We start from the raw sequence: 19,304 nt of genomic DNA, 5'->3' as shown, positions 1-19,304 counted from the left end.
CTGGGTCCCTTCCCTTAAGACGGATGGTAGAATGATGGTTATAAAATGAGGAAACTAACATATAAGTTGTTATTCCAAGGAAATCTGTATATGAAGTATCTGGCAATTAGCCAATCCAGGCTGGTTTTTTTTGTGCCCTTTTCCCTTCCTCAGCATCTTAGACATAAGTTCAGGGAAATGTGAGTGCTGTTATTTGTGTTCCTAAAAGTTCATAAACTGATGGTTACTACCCATATATTCTATGTGATTATGTCCATGGATAACAGAAGGAGTTAGGTTGGTCAAAACAAACCTACTTACAAGGGACAGCTGTTGATGTTGAAAATTGACTTTCACCCAGTTTGGCTAGATTTTCCTAGAGGATGGTTCTATGAATCAACTGTGTGCAATAAAGAATAAACGGTACTGACAATAAGAAAGGGCCCTCCTCACTATTTTCATGAAGCAAAAATAATGAGCTTACCTGTCCTCTATCCATGACAATGTATGTATCACTGTATTGTAGCGGAAAGGTCAATGTATTGAAGGATGAATGATCTTGACTTGAATCTTGCTTCTAACTTAATAAATTGAATATTTTGTTCAAAATGTAGGAGAGGAGACATGGATTTTAGGGAAATTTCTGACAGTAACAAATGTGCCAATATATTCAATATGACTTATAACGATAAGATTGGAATTCTTAAAAGTAAACTCAAAGATGCCAAATTTTTTTTTAAAAAATGCATTCACAGAGGGTGGAATTAGCTTATCTTTTCTGGGCCTCATTGGACAGTCGTTGACTACAGAAATGTAGGTTTCCCAGAGGAGGATGAGGGAGAAAGGAAGAAGGAGAATGAAGAGATAGATGGTCAGAGACACTATCTGTTTTCTTTTGATCCTTTGAGGAGTACTGGTACAAACCACTGTTCCACTGTTCAGACAAAAATGAGAGAGAGAGAGAGAGAGAGAGAGAGAGAGAGAGAGAGAGAGAGAGAGAGAGAGAGAGAGAGATACAGAGAGAGAGAGATACAGAGAGAGAGAGAGAGATTCATACAGACACACAGAGAAACAGAGAGACAGAGAGACAAAGGACAGAGAGACAGGTACAGAGACAGAGAGACAGAGACAGAAACAGAGACAGTGACAGAAGATAAAAGATTCATACAGACAGGAGGACCTGAATATGTATTTGATATCCATACAACATTTCCAGTCAAGTCATATGGCATGATATTCATTCCGTATCTATACCTCTATTCCTACCTCCTGAGGCTGGGAACAATACTGTACTTTTTTATTCTAAGATATCTGTCAAAACTGAGAATGTGTGGACATCTACTTCTCTTATTCCACAGCCTCAATTTTCAATGGATAAATAAGTTTTGAATGAAAGAGATCCTACCTGTTTAACAACAGATAATTGTCATTTCAATGCTGTTACTGACTTTCTTGCAAAAGTTACTCACTCTAAAGAACACTCACTTATCTGGTTAATGTTATCTCTTTTAAAGAAGCTGAATTGATGTTGTTTGTCATTATTCCATCCCAGAGGATGAAAAGTATGCAAGAGTCATGATGGACTTAGAGAATCAGAGATTTGGAGAAGAAAATCAAGTTAACCTCGGGCTATCTCCCGAGGGCATGAACTTTGCTAACTCAGAGTTTTCACTGTGCTCTTAATAGGAACTTCAGCACTTTCCAGTAATCCCCATGCTAGCAGGGAGATATCTGCCTAGTCTTTTTAAAAGTCCCAATACCTGAGAATAATCTACATTGGTCAAGGCTGTCTTGTCATATTACTCAGCTCAAAAATTCTCTGAGAAAGGTGAGAGAAACAGGGTTCCCCCCTTAGTACAATTAAGGGGTGTCTTTTGAGGCCAAATTAACCATGACCTCCTCCAAGTTCTTGGCAACACAGATGACTGATTCATGTCCCTACATAGAAGGGGAAAACAGGGTGGGACACTGAAAGAGTAGGCTAATTTTTCCTTATTAGGGTTATTATTTAAGTACTTTATAGTGAATTTAGCACAATACATAATCACCAAACCTGCTTTTCAGGACACTGAGCAATGTTTTCTTTCAGCAGAGTCCTCTGGAACTCAAAATATCCTAGGTTTATCAATACCATGCACTTGAGTCTTTGAAACCTCTTTACTTGTTACCTTCCAGATTTAAACTAAACACTAGATTCTATCTGTCTGATTATAGGGTTGGTTCTGGTCCTTTGGAACTTCCCCAACCTGTTGCTGTTGAATAGTTGATTGGATCTGCCCTACTAGCCTTAATTTGTCTGCAGGTGTGACAAATCACACACATACACACACACAGACATCTCATGGTAACCATATTCCGAGTTATATGCATATATAGCTGTTATTATATAAAGTTTTACATATATACATATATACACACACATATATATAAAGAGATGTATACATACCTACATCTACCTACATATATACACACAATTTGAATAAGGTTAACATAGGATGTCTAATTTTTACTTTAAACAGAATATTACAGCTAATGCTAAACCTTGTGAAAAAATAATTAGAGGTATTTTATACCTAAGTATTCTAAGTAAAGTACATTTGGCACATTTAAAATACGTTTTATGCAGTTCATTTGAGTGTGTGTGTATGTGTGTGTGTGTGTGTGTGTGTGTATTATAGTGCATGTATTATAGTGACTAATGCTAGAACTAATGATTGTACTAATATTTGAAAGAAAAAATGTTATATTAAATTAGAGGTATAAAAACATGAAATGGGTTGTTTGGGATATAGTGGCTTTCCAAAGATAAAAGAGCTACATGGAGTGGTAACCTAAAACTTTCATCAGTTAATCTCATTACCTCAATGTGGACAGGTATTTTTTTTTTAATATGGTCTACTTTTGGTTTTTCCTACATTAACCAAAGAGAGAGGGAAAGAGGAGTAGAGACTTCTCAAAAAAGGCTTCCCTCTGATTCAGTCACAATGATCTCTGCTGGGTAATACATCTAACTGTAACAGTAAATTCTTTTTTATCATAAAATGCATCACTCCAATAATGCAGCCCACTTAGTCAGTTTAACTGACCCTTGAACAATAGGCCTAAACCATTCCCAGATTCATATTCATAGCGTTTTCAAAGTAGTAAAGTTTACTAGACTCTGTGTTCTTCTTGAAAAGATTTGAGTTCTTAGCTCTTTTCCATATCATGAAGAAACATCAGTCTAAGGAATTAATGGACACTTGGGAAGAAGAGAAAAATAACCAAATTTTATAAGCTTAGAATTGGAAGGGAATTCAGAGGCTTAGTTCAACCTGAATCTTATCTACAAGGTGTCTGACAATCAGTTGTCTCACTTCTAGTACTAGATGTCTAGTGAGAGGAAAGCTACTATAATCCCAAAAAATTACCAAAAGCTTCTTATCCTTCTTTCAGATCTTTTATAACAAACAAAAAATTCAGGATGCGGTTTCAATTATCTTGTCATTATAGCAAACCACTGTTTAAATATTTAAATAATCAGTGAGCAATACTTTTAAATACCAAAGAAAGCCTTAGTATTTATCACTGTCAACAGTTGGTAAGGGAAAGAGCATACAAGGAAACAAGAAACTGAGGTTGTTGTGAATTTGCCATTTTTCCAACCATTCTTTTTTTTTTATTTTTTGAGTAGCCAGAATTCAGTCACTCCAGTAAATTCCCTTAATAAGCTGAGCTGTTAGCCAGGGAAAGCATAGTAAAGGCTCCAGGAGCTACTAGGTTTAGATTGAATCTGGGACGAGTCCTTCATCTTCCACTGCTGCTGCCCTGGCTTTCTACTGACTCTGTCACTGTTCTCTCTCTATCTCTCTGACTCACTTTCTTCATGTCTCCATCTTTCCTAATCCTATTCCAGACTGATTTTTAAAACTCAAAGCTTCAAAACTATTTTTTCAATGTGATCCTGGGATAAAAATCTTTTTTTTTTCCCTTTTTCCTTGAGGAAAATATAACTCCTAGCATTTTTAACAATTTAGCCCCACTCCTTTGTCCATACAGAAAAGAACTGTTACATATGCATTGGTGAGAGACTCCTCATACTAACAATATCATGGATCCTTGAATTATGGAAATAAGTTTCTCTAAGATGACCTAGACAATATAAAGATGAGCCTGAATTATAACTGTAATATAGTCATGAGCTAATGCTTTATCTGTGTAAAGTAATACCAGGAAACAATTTCTTTTTCCTGTCATATGGCTTACGGTCATTCCATTCATCTACTTTGGACTAAACTTTTAATTCAATAAACAGTTTACATGATCTGCTCCAGCATGAATATGCCAGGACAATTCCAAGTGGCAAAATCCAACAGACTCTCCACATGGAAGACAGAACCAAAACATATATTCAAGCACTAGACAACTGAATCACAACAGCAGAAAGCCAAATCCATCATAGAAAGGAAAAAATCCATCCTAGTAACCAAGAAATCTATACACATCATCAGATCCTTCCCACAAACAGACACTCACAATCCTAGCTGCCTGCTTCCTCTGTCCTTCCCAACTCTGACTAGTCTGACCAACTTCCTCTCAGCTCTGCTCCAGCTCTGCCTCTTCCTGTTCCACCCTTCCTGTTCCATCCCTTCCTATTTTACCCATTCAGCAAATTCCTCTCATCACAAGCTTCATGTCACTCAAACTCATGTGACTTAAGCTTCCATGTGACTTAAACAGCTCATATAAGCCTATTAATTGATGACAAAATTCTTCCCATTGCATTAAAATATATTAATTCCATTAAAATTACACTAATAATACACCTGCTATGTGTAAGACATTGTCCTAACTACTGAAAATAAAATAATAGAAATGAAATAATTATTTCTCTTTTAAAAAAAATTGGATTAGAGATGAAAAGGGGTAAGAAGGTGCTTCCATTTGGATATCACCCATTCATTCTTATGAGTTGCAATCATTCTAAGAACACTTTTTAAAGCTAAGACCATGCTGAAGATGAAGGATCCATAAAGATCTTGTTATTTTATGCTGTTAAAGGATCGACACATTAGGAGATATAAATGTTAGATGAAAATGGAAACAGGGCAACCTATCTTGAAAATGGATGAGCTTTTGTCAAGTTTATTTTCCTATGAAACCATAGTTGGTTTGCTATGCTTGATATTATTAGCCACAGGAAGTCCAAAGATAATATCTTTAAATCATTCTGAATGGTGCTAAAGATGCCAAAGGCAGTCAGTATTAAACTAGTACTGATGATGTTTTGGGCATTTTTTGCTTGTTTGTTTTCCCAAGACGGACATTCCAGAGAATGGAAGCAAGACATTTTGAAAAAGTAAGAGAGAGCACATAGTACGTGCCAGGAACTGTGCTAAGCAGTGAGAATTACACATACAAGCAGAAAGTCAGCCACTGACTACTAAGAGTTTATACTCTAATGAGAGAGATCAATAAACAAGAAGTTGAAAGGTGGTTGGGCTAAAAGAAAAAAAAAAGGGTATACAATGATGAAGTAGAGGAATTGCAGAGTGCAGGGTGGAAAAGAATGAAACATGATGGCCTGGACACCCTCCTTAAATGGAGGTGCTGAAGAAATATTCAAGCTGAAAGATAGATTGCAGGGGCAAAGCATAATTTCAGTTTGTATATTCCAGGGCAAGAGTAACACTGCATCTCTTAAAAGACACTGAATTTAGCTAAACTACTTTAACAGACTTAAATTGACTATTGAGAGACCCTGGAAAATAGCCTCTAGAAATGAGAACTACAGAATCTCAGATCTGAGAGGCTTCAGAAGTCATCTTGGCCATAAATGATGTAATCTAGAAGATTTTTCAAAAGATCATAGGGACTTTACATGAAAACATAAAGGAAGGCAGAGTCTATTTCCTAAAATGTGACATTCAAATTTTCTAATGTCGGGCAGATTTAGCTGTTTAGAAATTTTTTCTCAAATCAAGCCAGAATCTTCTACTCATTGTTCCTTGGGCCAATGAAAAGTCTTTATCATAATTTCATATGAATGATAGTGCTTCAAATACACATCATATTCTCTTCCCAACTTTACATAAAAGTCTTCTCCAGTTTAAAAATATCCCCATTTCCTTCTAAAAGATTCTCAAATGATATGCTATTCAATCTCTTCACAATTCCATTTACCCTTCTCTGGGCGCACTCTCATGTTTCAGTCTTTCCTTAAGGGATGTTTTAGTAAGAAATTTTTAATCAGTAGTATTTATTTTTAATAATGTGAAATGTAATAAGTAGGGAATACTGAGTGAGACAGGAGGATGGCACAGTGGATAGAGCTCTGATCCTGGAGTCAGGAACATTCCTCTTCCTGAGTTAAAATATGGCCTTATACATTTCCTAACTATGTGACCCTGGTCAAGTCACTTAACTCTGTTTGCTTCAGTTTCCTCAACTCTAAAATGAGCTGGAGAAGGAAATGGCAAATTCCAGTATCTCTGTCAAATGGGATACTGAAGAGTCAGACATGAGTGAAAAATGACTAAAAATCACTGAAAGTAATGAAGCAATCAAATGTCAACTATACTCGAGTAAGATTTACTAGACCTCCTTCCTATTACCTCTCTCTTGAGAAGAGCTGAGTCTATTTTATCCTTAATCTCAGCATATATCCCTCTAAATTCTTAACGGAAGTCAGTAGAGTTGGTATTCTCCTCAATGTGCCAGCTGTTTTCTTACATTTCTAGACTTACTGAACTTTAATCTCCCTCATATATTCTGTTTCCCCCCTTTTTAGTTTCCAACATTAATTTATATAAAATTTTGAGTTTGATTTTTTTTTTAACTCTCTCCCATCCCCTTTTCAAAAAAAAAAAAAAGATATCTGATACAGGTTATATATGTCAATCAAGGAAACATATTTCCACATTGGTCATGTTGTGAAAGAAAAATCAGAACAAAAATGAAAAGCCACAAAAATACAAAATAAATGTAAAAATAGTATGCTTAAATCTGCATCCACACTCCACAGTTCTTGCTCTGGAGGTGGATAGCATTTTCCCTTAAGACTCTTGGAATTTTCTTAGGTCATTGCATTGCTGAGAAGAGCTAAGTCAGTCATAGTTGATGACTGCACAGTGTTACTGTTACTGTGTACAGTGTTCTTTTAGATTTGTTCATTTCACTCAGCATCAGTTCATATAAAACTTTCCAGGTTTTTTTCTGAAATCCGTTTGCTCATCATTTCTTATGGTACAGTTGTTTTCAATCACATTGTTATAGTTCAACTTGTTCAACTATTCCCCAAATGATGGGCATCCCCACATTTTCCAATTATTTACCACCACAAAGAGAGCTGGTATAAATATTTTTGTGCATGTAGGTTCTTTTCCCTTTTTAAATAATCACTTTGGGGTATGCACCTAGCAGTGGTATTACTGGATCAAAGGGTATACACAGTTAGTTTGCCCTTTGGGCATAGTTCCAAATTACTTTCCATAATGACCAAATCAATTCTCAACTCCACTAGCAATGGTAGTGTTGGAATTTTCCCACATCTTCTTCAACATTCATCATTTTCCTTTTCTGTCATTTCAACCATCTGATAAGTGTGAGGTGGTACCTCAGAGTTGTTTTAATTTCGATTTCTCTATACAACAGTGATTCAGAGTTTTTTTCATAGGACTATAGATAGCTTTGATTTCTTCATCTGAAACCTAGATGTTCATATCCTTTGACCATTGGGGAAAGACTTGTATTCTTATAAATTTAATTCAGTTCTCTATATATTTGAGAAATGAAGCCTTTATCAAAAACACTGGCTATAAAAACTGTTTCCCAACTTTCTGCTTTCCTGCTAATTCTAATTTCCTCTTAATTTTGTTTGTGAGAAATCTTTTTAATTTAATGTACTAAAAGTATACATTTTGCATTTCTTAATGCTCTCTATCTCTTGTTTGGTAATAAAATTTTCCATTCTCTATAGATCTGACAAATAAACTATTGTTTGCTCTCCAAATTTGCTGATGGTATCAGTGTCTATAACTAAATCGTATGCCAGTTTGGACTTTATCTTGATATATGGTCTGTGTGTAGTTTCTGCCATATTATTTTTCAGTTTTCCCAGCAGTTTTTTTTTTTTTGTCAGATAGTGAGTTCTTATCCCAGAAGCTGGAGTCTTTGGGTTCATCAAATAGTAGATTCCTATAATCAGTAACTACTGTGTCTTGTGTACCTAACCTGCTCCACTAATCCGCCATTCTATTTCTTAACCAGCACCAAATAGTTTTGATGATTGCTTTATAATATAGTCTTAGATCTGCTATGACTAGACCACTTTCTTTTGCATTTATTTTCCACTGCTTCCCTTAGTATTCTTGACTTTTTGTTTTTCCAGATGAATTTAGTTATTATTTTTTCAAGCTCTGGAAAACACTTTTGATAGTTTTATTGGTATTACTCTGAATTAGTAAATTAATTTAAGTAGAATTGTCATTTTCATTATATTAGCTCACCCTACCCAAGAACAATTGATATTTCCCAATTATTTTAAACTGAGTTTATTTGTATGAAAAGTGTTTTTTAATAGTGTTCATAAAGCTCTTGGGTCTCTCTTGGCAGGTAGCCTACCAAATATTTTATATTGTCTACAGTTATTTTAAATGGAATTTCTCTTTCTATTTCTTGTTGCTGGGCATTGTTGGTAATATATAGACATGCTGAGGATTTATGTGGGTTTGTTTTATATCCTGAAACTTTGCTAAAGTTGTTCATTGTTTTAAGTAGTCTTTTTTTTAAGTTGATTATTCAGGATTCTCTAAGTATATCAACATATCATCTGCAAAGAATGTTACTTTTGTTTCCTCATTGACTCTTCCAATTACTTCAACTTCTTTTTCTCCTCTTACAGTTAAACAACATTTCTAGTACAATACTGAATAATAGTAGTGATAAGGGATGCCCTTGTTTCACCCCTGTTCTTACTGGGGTGACTTATATTCTGGGTTTCAATCAAATTATCCTACTTGTTACTTTCCCAACTTGGCACTCCATCTTCTTTCACTTTTCCTATGCAGAGTTATTTCTCATGTATAAAATACAATAATTCCTCACCTCCAACTCTTCAAATTACTATTTTAAAGTTAAGATCATATAACATTTCCTAAGGAAAGTCTTTCCTGATGTCCACCCCCTTGTTAGTCATCACTTTCTCATCCCCAAATTATTATCTCTATACTCAAGTGAAAGATAATGATGACTAGTTGATGGAAAACTGGATTCAGAGTGAAGTAGAACAATATTCAAGTCCTTCCCTAGACAGAGTCTCTGTATCCATGCGATGCTTGGCAAGTCATTCAAACATGCATTGCCTCAAAGAATAAGAATTAGAGGAGTTACTGATCTCCATTGGACATTGGTTTGTTTGCTTCCTCACTGAGGAAATTACAAGTCTAAGAATTGGAGGGGGAAGAGAGAGACACATAGACACAGAGGGGAAAAGAGAGAGAGACAGACAGACAGACAGATAGGGATGGAGATGGAGACAGAGATAGAGAATATAAATTATTCTTTTATAGCCTTTTAATAAAATTTAAGCTTCTTAAGGAAAGCTACTGTACTTTCCATTTCATCTTTGTATTTGATACATTTTAATATATGTTTAACTATCTTTAGTATGTGGTTAAAATGTTTAATTGAATTGAACTGTATCAAATGATTTGTACTGAATTAGAATGACTGTACATAGAAAATTCATTTTCTCAAAGGTTGTTTAAAAAGTAGGTATGTTAAGTAGCATCTTCTGTGAGTCAATGTAGCAATTACTTCTACAGGGCTAGAATCATCCACTAGAGAAAGAAGCAGTCAAATAAACTATTACTTATCAGGTTATAACATTTGTACATAATAGGCTACCTAAAATTAAAATAAAAACAAAGTTTTTATTCAAATATATACATATATACGTACATACATATTCACTAAAAATAGTTTTTCAAGTGATACTTAAGCTGATATTACTAGATTCTAGGAAATGTTCCTCCTAAAAGGCCATTAGCAATAACAGTGATTTCATCTTCAACTTCCCTGTGTATTATATGGAAGGGAAAAGAATTCAAATGGTAAGATTAACTGCTAGAAATGAAGAAAAGGTGAAAATGAGTAATATGATGTGAGACTTGTTTTGAAAGCCTTAGCATAATAGAACCAGCTTAATCTGTTTTCTACTTGCAGTTTACAATGAAAACTAAAAATTCTTGGTTTTGCTCTCTTTTTTTTCCCTGGTGATAGTAAACATGCAGCTTTATGAGGAGTAAGGAACTGGTGCCTTAATGCTGGCTCCCACAGGAGCTGGTTTGGTTTGGCACGAGGCCAAGTGGCACATAGAAAATAAAAAGTTCAGCTCCTTTCGTTATCACACAACTTGTTGTTTTAACCTTTGCAGTGACTCCATTGTCTGAAAATCACTTTGTCTGAAAATAGTTCTCCTGTGATATTAAAGCTTCAAACAAATTAACACTAAATCAAAGTGGGTGTGTGTCTAGCTATGTATCTGGTAACAATTATGTTTTCTACCTCTCTTTGCTGTTCCTAACTGGCCTTTTTTTCACTTAGAAACTCCCAGACTGACCTCACTCATGAAACCACAAAGGTTGGAGGATAATCAAAGTATCTAGACTTGGGGAAGCAACATGTTTCACCTCTCAGATCTTACTCTGAGTTATACACACGTGCTTCTAGGTTGCCTTGAAACCCTTCAGTCCTGAGCACAGTCACCTGGATTACTTATTTAACTTAAGGATCCCTGGACCTTGTCACAGTACCCTGCAGTGACATCCTTAGGCTTTCCATCTGCCTTGACAATGAACTTTATTTCTTGTTAGAATATATATACCTGGACAACAGGGAAGGTTTTCTGTTTTTCCTTTGTTTACCCAGTTTTTAGTATAATGGTTAGTGCATATAGGATGTTTAAATAATTCTTATTATTTTTTCATCTATTCATGCATTCATTTTAGGTTCCGACTCTATCTGACTTCTAGAGAATGTTATTCAAAGAATGTCATGGTTGGGAAGGACCTTAGATTTGATTTAAATTAAAATCCTTCTTTTGGAGGTGAGAAGAGTGACCTTAGAGGTGAAATGGATTGTCCAAAGATACCCAGATGTTTAATAGAAAAGTCAGTTCACTATACTTTTTGTTTGACTCTTTGATCCTGCCTTTGCAGTCTGTTTCTCCAGCTCAAGCTCACTTCTTTCCTTGATGTCCCTAATGCTATATTGAATGACATAATACTGTCCTAGAATCAGAAGCCTTGGGTTCCAATAGCAGGTATGACATTTATTTCCTATGTGGGGTACAGCAACACTTACTCAAATTAACTCAGAGGCTTCTCAAAGTAGAAGGCAAAAAGGCCTTTATTACAATCTCATGAGAAGGGTCACTTCCCATGAGACCATGGGCGGTGTCAGCAACGCAGTGCACCTGAGCCAAGTAGAGTAGAACATTATATGGTCCCTAATGTGAAAGCCCACTAGCCTCTCTTCCCTTTGTCTGGGAATCCAGGCGTACAGTCTAAGCGCAGGAATCTACCCCAGAGACAAAGAGCTCAGAAAGGATCTTTGCTCACCAATGAGGGTATTTGTTACCAAATATGGAACTTAAGGGAAAAGTGCTGATGTGGCATAAGGGGGCGGTGGAGGGGAAGTGAAGGGGGTAGTGGTACACCAGGCACCAGGTCGAGTGATCAGAACTTTGGTGATTCTCCTCCACCCTGGAGCATTTTATTTGCATAAGGCAGATACTTAGTTATTTTAGCTTTGGCAAGAAGTGTGGGTTTTGGGGGAATTCATGCCTGCGGAGTCTTCACTTTAACTTATTTCACTCATTTCCTCTCTAATTTTGAGTAAGTCTTTTCCTTTTTGCAGTCCCTCCATTTCTTCATCCATGAAATGAGGAGAGTGGACTAAATATTTTTTAAAATGTGTCTCAGCATCTCAAGCGGCCTCTGCTGCTCATACCCTCTGCCACTGTCTTCTCCAAAGTAACTTTCCTTCAAATGGCTTCTGTGAATCATAGACATTTCTTGTTCATTTAAATTTATTTACCTAATATAATGTTGATATTAAATGCCGTGGGAATGTAGATTTTTTTAAACTTTCAATGGAGGATGCTTGTAGATTCCAGAAACATTATTTCTAGTTGCATGTTTTTAAAAATATAAACTTGAAGAAAATAAACTATAGCTGAAGAGATTGCTAACACTGTTATACCATGATGTGTCTGTCTCCATGACTGAAGGTTTGCATTGTGATTGAGAGGTTTGTGTGATCAATAAACAAAAAGGTAGAAACTGTTATTTTTAGTAAGTAACAGGGGGGAAGTTGGTAAGAAATTAAGCCACGTTATACAACTTCCTAACTCAAAGCTTTTGTATTTGGAAGACAGAACATGGGTACATTTTGCTGTGGAGAAGGCTGTCTTCCAAGAAACATTTGGGACAGATAGATAGGTTGTTATTAAATTAAAAAGTGACCGTAAGCACTAGGCCTGCCCACTCGGGCACTTGTAGAGTAGAGCGTTTACTAAAGTTGGCAGTAGCCCTCGCGTCAGGAAATTCATGTATGTCTACAAAAGGACAATCTATAACAAATACAGTAAAACATAATGCATCATGAAGAAAACTGATTACTCTCTTCAAGACAAAGGATGAGAATTTTAATGCTTGGTTACAAATTACTAATGTATTTTGCTGCAGGTTATTAATAAAATTCCACTTTCCAAAAAAAAAAAAAAGTGTCAGCTCTGACATTCTATGACCCTTGATTCTTTGTCTCCTTTACACTTCACTGTAATTCATTCTGTGCCAGTGATTTGTCCTGCACAAATGGTGTACTTGACACACAAGTCTGACTAGGTTTCCTTTAGGTTATTCTTTCCCTCCTTTACTAGTGCTAGTGGGATTAAATTTGTTAAAAACCCTTCAAAACTGTATATCCTGTATGCCTTACCACTTCAAGTTGGTGGATCTTCTTGATGCTCTTAAAAATCATTTGTGTCTACTTAATGGGGGGAGCCCTCATCCTGCCAAGTTCAAATATTTTCTATAATTAAAACTAAAATTAATATTACTTATAAAGAAGTTAGAAAAGATGGCCTGAGACAGTGCCTTCATCACACTTTATAATTCCTAATAACATTAATAAATTATTATATTTGTAATATCATAAACTCTTTGGGTAAAGCTTTGAAATGAAGCTATGAAAGGGTATGGTAATTTTGCTGCATCTGGGGAAGTTGTTCATAAAATAAATCTTAAAAGTTTGGAATTTCCTCAGAGGTAATTAATTTTCTTTCTTCATGTTCCCCACATGTATACAGCCTCTAACACTGTGAGAAGGAATGCAAATAGAATCTTGTTGGATACATACAGAAAGATTTGAAAGGCATTATATTCTGCAATTTGAATTAATTAATCTAAATATCAGTCAATAAGTATTTATTAAGTACTTACTAAGTGTCAGGCATCCAGTGAAGCTGTGAATTACAAATAGAAAGACAGTTCCTGCCCTCAAGGAACTTCCATTCTCTATGGGAAGACTATACATACAAGGAAGTCAAATGGAGGTTCCAGAAAAATAACTTAAGTAAAATAGGAGGGGCCATAGGACTAAGCCTCAAAAGTGTTAATTCCAGGGTTGGAGGGAGGCTTCAAGATGTAGATGGTAAAGGAAATCCAGAGTGCAGCCTGGAAAAGAAATAGATAAATATCAATAATTTTTATATAAATCTAATTATTTGTATTGATGGTGGATAATGTTTCCTGATAGTCCTTTCACATGTAGTCTGTACTTTACGTTCATCAAAGCTGAAGAAATGGTACATACTTTTGTGTAACTTCCGTGATCTTCAATTTACTCTAAGTCATAGTGGTAAAGTTTATTATGAAACTACTTCTTTGAATTAGTGGCCTGAGGAATATCTAGTTGTTCGTATATAACTTATATTTACACATTATGTAATGGCCGTGAAACGCTTTGCATGAGTTTTCTCATCTGAGTGTGAGATAGGTTAGTAAAAAATATCACTCCTATTTTACAGATAAAGAGAAAAAAAGTTTATAGAAAGTGTAACTCAGTTAGGAAAGATTAAAAAAGAGGATAAATGCTAAGGTAGGTCTTTAAACCAGGTATTTTGCCTCCAAATAACCTGGCAGCTCCCAAGCATGACTGGTCCCCTTTCAATTCTTAACTAATTCACTGCATCTTCAATCAGACATTAGTTTGACTCATTTAGATAGATGAATGGTTACAAACAGTTAGGACTCAGGAAATAGATAAAAATGAGTTTCCAGGAAGGACTGAATTGACCTTTCCCTCTGCGGGCAAATGCATTTTTCCACTGTTATATTGGTTCACTTGCTTCGAACTGAACAGTGTCCTGAAGTGAGGGCTGCATGAGCTTGAAAGCCCATTATAACCCTGCCGAATGTTTCCCCACTGCAATCACTCATCTGTCTTCCTACCAGCCAAATGTTAATGTGACATCTGCTATACCTAATTCTGTTGAATATGGAGAACTTTCTGGCACACGGTTTATCACTGTTATTGACATTAGTTTCATCCAAAGCACGCCATTTTTTGGGGAGGTGGGAATCTTTGTTGTCGTTTCTTGATGATTTTGTAAAAGGGAAAAGAGATAATTCCATCAAATGCCAAGTCCAAAGACCAAGGATCATGCATCCAGATGTTTGTAATCCTTCATAATATTTGCTGACCTAGACAGTTTAAGCCTCACAAATAGGCACATGATGTTTGTAAATCCACGTTAAACAGATGGAGCTATAATTAAATGTTAATAGTGCACTACATTAGGATTTTATAATGGTAGTGGTGAAAGAGAACTGCAACCAAAAAAGAACCTAATCAGGTCACAAAGTGAGACTTCCTTTATTGCTATAAATTAAAAAGATAAAGAGCCTGGTAGTGAATTACATCAGACTTTGTAAAGAAATATTATTTCTTTGCAAAACAATAATGTCTCTGTTAATGATGACGATGATAATATTTGTGACAGCGATTTGTGTTCAGGTCATAGCGACAAGACATTTCAGAAAACATCCTTAAAAATTCAGACTTATTGATGGGTGAAGATTATGTAATGAAGTTGTAGAAATTGTGCAATGCATTTCTCCAGATTGCAATGTTTTAGATTTATTAGCCCCTTAGAAAGATATGATCAAATGACTAGAATTAGAATTTATTCCAATTTATTCCATTAGTCTTTGTTGACAAAGAGAGGACAAATGCATAGGCATTTATATGCAAAATCCCAAATATATTTAAGAATTCAACAAATAACTCTTTTTGGGCCCAGAGATAGCCTCACTACAGACAGATCTGTTTACAACTACTCAGACGTAACCTAAATCCATATGAACAATGTTTTTAAAATGTTACTTTACTGAATACATAAAACATCTAAAGTAAGTGCATGGAATGAAAAGATGTCAAAATATTGAAAAAAGTAATTCCATGGAATCGAGAAGAAATTCTTATCAAAGTTGTCCTGGAGATGTTTTCAAAATATTTATAAGAGGTAAAAATAATCCATTTTTTTAATACTATGTCTTGTCTTCACATCTTGCTCAGGCTAGAAGTGCAGCAGCAACTCCCAGTCCTGATGTTATTGTCAATTGGCATGCACGGTTCAATCTACTTTGTTTCATACTTCAGCCATTTTACTCTTCCATAGACAAAGGAGGCTCATCCTACTGGTGCCAGACTCCATGGAGACACCAATCATTTCAGGCCTCTCTAGGGCAGAATTCCCAGGATCAAGTGATCCATTAGCATCTGTCTCAGCCTCTGTCTCCCCAGTAACAGCAACTACAGACAGAAGCATCACCATAACTGCCTCCAAAAAATGTTATTTAATTCCGAAAATTCATTTGCTTTATTTACATTTGCAATAGCTTGAATACTGAATATAAAAGATTAATATCAATAGCAGGACAGTGACTTGTCTTAAAAAAATTTTGAACTCTATTAGATAATGTTGATAATATAGTCAGTTTTTATGTTTGTTATTCCATTTCTATGACTTCATCTTTGTAGACAATTCTCTTATGTGGAAACTTTCTCCTTAGATGAAAAATCTCTGTAATTTAAAGTCATAGAAAGATGACTAGAATACCAAGTGATTGAAAGAATATCCTTTCCCTCTCCTCCTCTCCCTGATCCTCACAAGTTGCAGGAAGAAGAGAAAAGAGATTTTTACTCATTTAAAAAATAAATTAAAATTAATAATTCGTAAGTGAATATATTGAAACAAACACAAATAAAAGTTATGACTGAAGTCACAAGACAATATTAAAGGTAGAAATTGAAATAAAGTATTTCTAACTTCAAGACTGTCCCTCCTGCCACTAGGTCTCATTATCATGCATGTATAAATACTATACCAAGTACTGTGCCATATCTCTTTTTGGTGGAAGAGATAGAATCTTATTAGCTTTGTGACTATATGAAAGACACATTTTAATGTTTTTAGCTTAAGTCAAGGTACATGGTCTTGTTGCTATTGCTTTGTGTTTATATGTCTTTTTGTTTATTTCCTCATGCAGAGATTGGGGCTTCCCTGATCTTCCTTAATTGCTAGTGCTTTCCTGCTAAAATTGCCTGCAGTTTACCTTGTATTAACAATCTATTAAATGCACAATATGTATGAATATAGCAGTGTATGTGTGTTTATATATGGATTAGTATAATAAACTATATATAGAAGATATAACACTTATATGCGTGTATACATCCATATGGAAGTTGGATATGTGTGTGTCTACATGTATATGTGTGTGTATATATATATATATATGTGCACACATACAAAGAGAGAGAGAGAAAGAAAGAAGCAGAGACAGATGGAGACAAAGAGACAGAGAGAGACACAGACAGACAGATATGGAGACACAGAGAGAGAAACACACATGTATTCATTCAGATGCGACCACAGTTTTAATGTCTTATCTATTGGTTTGTATATGGACTTCACCATTTAAATATCAGCTTCTTGAGAGCAGGCATTGCCTTTATCTTTCATTTTATATAGCTAGCTAGATAGATAGATATACATAAAGAGATACAGATAAAGTTATATAGATAGATATACATATATCAATATAGAAAGTGATAGATAAATATATATATACACATATACAGACATGTCTATGTGTATATATGTATATACACATATGCTTACATACCCATATGTAGGCATATATGTATATATATAGCAGAATAGTGAAGTAGAAATGACAGTATATTAAGAATCATAAGGTTTAGATATAGGTACTATCTCTGCCACATACCAGTTTAAGATCTTGGCCAGGCGGAGCCAAGATGGCGGAGTGAAAGCAACGACTCACCTAAGCTCCTGGAAAAACTCCTCTGGATATCTCTGGGGGGAGAGTCTGACCAGACTTTGGAGGTGTAAAATCCAGTGGGTGATGGACTTTGACGGATTCGGAGCCCAGGCTGGACCGGAGGGTCCACGGGAGGGATCTGTTCCGCGGGGGTAAGACCCCGGCGCACAGCGCAGCGCGGTCAGCGTGGCAGGGCGGAGGGGACCAGAGGAGCCTGAGAGTGGCGGGCGAGACCAGCGGAGCAGGAGATAAGCCAGGCCGAGCCGGTGAGAGCCGCTGAGTGCCAGACATCAGCGCAGCAGCCCTTGAAATCTTCAGCCTGAAGACGGACTTCGGTGGGTCACTACTTGAACTTCCAGGAACTGGGATGGCAGAGTGATCAGTAAGTGCTCTCTCCTCCCCCCTGATGACCGTGAGGGAACCATAAAATTCTTCCCCAGATTAATCCTGGATCAGCGGGAACAGCAGAAGGGGGCGGGTGGTCTCATAACACCAGAAGCTGGAAAAGTGGCAAGGGGGGATTCTTCCTACGGTGGCGGAGACGGCTGGAGGGACAGACGACCCAGGGCAGAGAAAATTTCGCACTGAGACCCAGGCAAGCCTCAGAGCCGGGAGACGAGCCCCAGCGTTAGCTTCTAGGCGTGCCCCAGCCCTCCAGGGGAAAAGGGAAGACAATAGGGAAGCTGGGATCACCATCCCCTGACCTTGCCTTTGCCTCAAGTCAGCTGAGGACATATCCTGAGACCAGACCACTCCTCCCACACACCTAACAAGCTAACCCCAGGGTTGATCGGGGAAACAAAAAACAAAAGCCTGCTTTTAGCCTAGACACGCATCAGCTCAACTTAAAGATCTGTATCTTCTGACTGAAAGAACCAAAAGCTACAACACTCAGCCAACATCATGAATCAGAAAAAGCAGACGAAAAGTGAAAAAACCATAGAATCTTTCTATGGAGATAAGGACCAAAACACAAACACCAAAGAGGTTAGAGCTGAGACTGTACTTCCATCTGAAACCTCAGATGGGACTATGAATTTCTCACAAGCACAACTAGATTACCTGGAACGTCTGAAGAAGGATATAAAAGAAAAACTGGCCAATGATTTTAAAACTATAAAAAAAGAATTCACTGATGAGAACATCACCCTGAAAAAGAAAATTGAACAAATGGAAAAGGAAGTTCAAAAATTAACTGGAGAGAATAATTCCCTAAAAGGAAGAGCTAATCAAATGGAAAAGGAAACCCAAAACCTAATTGGGAAAATTGATCAGATGGAAAAGGAAACACAAAACCTAACTGGGAAAATTGGTTGAATGGAAAAAGAAGTACAAAAATTAAATGGAGAAAATAGCTCCTTAAAGGGAAAAATTGGTCAGATGGAAAAGGAGATGGAAAAGCTAACTGAAGAAAACACTACGATGAAGATTAGAATTGGGCAAGTAGAAACTAATGACTCAATGAGGCAACAAGAATCAGTCAAACAAAATCTAAAGAATGAAAAGATAGAAGAAAATGTAAAATATTTAATTGGAAAAACAACTGACCTGGAAAATAGATCTAGGAGAGAAAATCTAAGAATTATTGGCCTGCCAGAAACCCATGATGAAGAAAAGAGTCTGGACAATATCTTCCAGGAAATCATCAAGGAAAACTGTCCAGAAGTACTAGACTCAGAGGGCAAAATAGTCATCGAAAGAATCCATCGTTCCCCTCCCGAAAGGGATCCCAAACTCAAAACCCCAAGAAATATAGTTGCCAAATTCCAGAGCTATCAAGTGAAGGAGAATATACTACAAGCAGCCAGAAAGAAACAATTCAAATATCAAGGACACACAGTCAGGATCACACAGGACCTTGCAGCTTCTACATTAAAAGATCGAAAGAATTGGAACCCAATATTCCGTAAGGCAAAGGAGTTGGGACTTCAA

This window comes from Notamacropus eugenii, chromosome 1 (assembly GCF_028372415.1).
Source record: "Notamacropus eugenii isolate mMacEug1 chromosome 1, mMacEug1.pri_v2, whole genome shotgun sequence".
In the NCBI taxonomy this organism is placed as follows: Eukaryota; Metazoa; Chordata; class Mammalia; order Diprotodontia; family Macropodidae; genus Notamacropus; species Notamacropus eugenii.
This window is presented reverse-complemented; position numbering follows the sequence as displayed.